The sequence below is a fragment of the Rutidosis leptorrhynchoides genome, chromosome 5, assembly GCF_046630445.1.
Source record: "Rutidosis leptorrhynchoides isolate AG116_Rl617_1_P2 chromosome 5, CSIRO_AGI_Rlap_v1, whole genome shotgun sequence".
NCBI classification, from domain to species: Eukaryota; Viridiplantae; Streptophyta; class Magnoliopsida; order Asterales; family Asteraceae; genus Rutidosis; species Rutidosis leptorrhynchoides.
The window spans coordinates 353,280,451-353,284,457 of NC_092337.1; positions in this window are offsets into that span (position 1 = coordinate 353,280,451).

Consider the following 4,007-nt stretch of genomic DNA (forward strand, 5'->3'; position numbering starts at 1 on the left):
ATTTATAGTTGGATAGTAGATATTATGAAATGGTATGCATGCCTGTCAATTTTTGATGTAAAGAAAGATTGTCTTTTAAAAACGAATGCAATGTTTGTAAAATATATCATATATAGGTCAAATACCTCGCAATGTAATCAACTATTGTGAATCGTTTATAATGTATATGAACGGGTCCTTTCATTCTATCACCTTGAATCAGCAACCATCTAAAACACCATCGAATACTATTACACATTTAACCACCACATCAGTCCACCACCTCACCATTTCCATTTAGCTGCTGCCATGAATTCTGTCTTCTGTTTCACTTAACAACCACCTCAAACTTTGAAACTTCTTGCTGCTGCCATATTTTTGTTCCTGCTACAGATGCCAAATAACATCTACAATCACCATCAATACAATCTACTATAAATCCTCTAATCATGAAATCACCAAGGAAACTTGTTACTTCATTCAACACTCGAGTTAACACACAGTAAGTGTAATATTATTGCATATAAATTAGTTACATTGATTAAGACTGAATAATTTTTTTTTTTCAAAATTCAATACACTATATACAAGTATACAACCCCTCAATTATATATAACTCTGGATAATAAAAGTTATTGTATAAAATAAAGAACATTCAATGACAACAAACTATGAAACAAACAATAACAATAGTTAATGAATATAATCAGTTTAGAAAACGCAAATACCATCACTTTCTCTTAAATTATCTCTGCAACCGATCACCAACTCGTCTTCTTCACAAAGTGAAACTGTCATACAATCATCATCATTAAACTGTCACTAAACTGCTGCAAAACGTGGTCTGTTTACCACCTGCAACACCACCATGAAAGTATCGAAATTAACTGTAGCTAGTCCTCAAATAATTGCTTCTGTTTTGCTGCAACTTTCTTGCCCGACAACCCCACAAAAGTTACTACAGATCATAATCTCCACCAAGCAATCTATTACTATTCTCTGTCTTAATCTAACACAAACCACACCTGCTGCACGTTTTCTTTTTCCTGCTCCTGCTGCAGTTGTTGTTCTGTTTTCCTGTTTATTTCGAATCACTATCACAACCATTGTGAACTACTACTAAAATCTGTTGTCCATTCCTATTCGAAGCAAGACACCAGCTGTGTTCGATAACTATTTCTAGTTTCTGTTTTCCTTCGACCAAAACAAACATCATCACAATCAAACATCACCAACACAAATCATTGCAAATCAAACTACAACTGTTCGATACAAGAATCACTTCCAAATTACCTGTTGAACCAAACCATAACAAGCATCTCCAATTTGTAACTAACTATTGCTACTCGTTTTTGATTTTGATCGAATGAGGAAGAATCGAGGCCATTGTTGTTGATACACTAAATCGAAATCCACCAGGAACACCATTTATTACTATTAATGTTCGATCCATAAAAAATAATAATAATAATAATAATAATAATATTAAATAAAAATAAAGAATATATATATAAATATATGTAGAGAGATGAAGAATTAAGAGAATATAACAAACCAATTACTTATCTCACAAATTGATGAACCGATTTCAGGATCTATTGATGATAATTAGATTGATGATGATGATTTGATGCGGTTTCCGTAATTACACACTGCTATGTTTAATCCTTTTTCTAGTCGAACAAACACCAACCGAACACCAATTGACTACTGCTCCTATGTTCATGAGTTGTTGTAGATTCTCCCATCTCCCATCTCTGATCGATTGAAGTATGAACCAGTGACCTAGGTCGATTGATTCATGGCTGCTTTATTTTTATTTTTTTTGGGCCGAACTATATTAACACTCTCACCCATTAATTTTAACTTAGGCTACATAAACCTAAAAAGGATTGCAACTTGGGCTCCATTTAAATGAATTACTAAATGAGCTCTAGTAAAATATTAATGGACTTCAAAATCTAATAAGGTATTATTTTTGTTAATATTATTATTATTAAGTATCATTATGATTAATTAAAAATATCATTATTATTAAAATTCTTATTTTCTATAACTATTAAAATTATCATTTATATTGAAATTTACATTATTATTAAAATTATCATTATTTTTATCATTATTATTTTTATTTTTATTATTATTATTATTATTAATTCACTAAATAAATATGATATACATAAGAAAAATATATTACATAATTACATTGATATTTTATCTAAAGTATATATATAAAAATAAATAGAGTTAATTTAATAACACATAAAATACTAAAATAACGAGTAGATTACTAATAATATATGAATTTGTTCGATTTCAATTATATTTGTTAATATATATATAAATGATATAGGTTCGTGAATCCGAGGCCAACCCTGCATTGTTCAGTATCGTCGTATGAATATTTTTACTACAAAATATCGTATTGTGAGTTTCATTATTCCCTTTTTATATACATTTTTGGGCTGAGAATATATGCAAATGCTTTATTAACTGGTTTACAATATTTATATGCGTGAGTTTCATTTGCTCCCTTTTTAAATGCTTTTGCAATATATATTTTTGGGACTGAGAATACATGCGCTGCTTTTATAACTGTTTTACGAAATAGGAACAAGTAATCAAAACTACATTCTATGACTGGATTATTAAATCGAATAAGCCCCTTTTTAGTCTGGTAATCTAAGAATTAGGGAACAGACACCCTAATTGACGTGAACTCTAAAGATAGATCTATCGGGCCCAACAAGCCCCATCCAAAGTACTGGATGCTTTAGTACTTCGAAATTTATATCATGTCCGAAGGAGGATCCCAGAATGATGGGGATATTCTTATATGTATATTGTGAATGTCGGTTACCAGGTGTTCAATCCATATGAATGATATTTTTGTCTCTATGTATGGGACATATGTTTATGAGAAGTGGAAATATGAAATCTTGTGGTCTATTAAAATGATGAAAATGATTATTTATGATAAACTAATGAACTCACCAACCTTTTGGTTGACACTTTAAAGCATGTTTATTCTCAGGTACGAAAGAAATCTTCCGCTGTGCATTTGCTCATTTTAGGGATATTATTTGGAGTTATTCATGACGTATTTTAAAAGATGTTGCATTCGAGTCGTTGAGTTCATCAAGATTAATATTAAATCAATTATAGTTAGGTATATTATGAAATGGTATGCATGCCGTCAACTTTCGATGTAATGAAATATTGTCTTTTCAAAAACGAATGCAATGTTTGTAAAATGTAGCATATAGAGGTCAAGTACCTCGCGATGTAATCAACTATTGTGAATCGTTTATAATCGATACGGACTTCGTCTGAATGGATTAGGACGGGTCCTTTCATATTCTCAGTCCCAAAAATATATATTGCAAAAGCATTTAAAAAAGGAGCAAATGAAACTCACGATACAATATTGTGTAGTAAAAATGTAACAACCCGACTTTTTCTGTTAATTTATTTTAACGCCGTCTTTTAAAAAAAATTAATATCTCTCGTTATCTGAATTCGTATCATCCGTTAATTAGCGTTATCAATAATTCCGTTATTTAATTATAACATCTCTCGTTTACTCTAACGCTTTAAAATAATTCATTACGTTAATTCACGCACCCGCTTTTAAACTCGAGGGACTAATATTGTCAAGTGGGCAAAGTTGTAACTAGTGGTTGACTAGTCAACCACCACCCTCCCACCATTCATTTTTTATTTTATTTTCTTTTCTCTTTTTCTCTCATTTCTTTCTCCCATTCTTATACCATTTTCTCCATTTACACAGATCCATCATCTAAATCATTTCAAAGAAGCTAGCATCAAAACAAATTGTACTTTTGTGATCCTTGCATCATCCTCTTCAATTTGTTACCAATTTCATAGCTTGGGGTAAGCTTTTCAAAATCTCTAATTTTCATAAATTAGAGCTTTAAACTTAAAAGTGTGTTAGTTAGTGTCTATGGCTCGAGTCTAACATGAATAGGTGATTTGATTGCTCGATCTTGTTATTTTGCATAAACTAG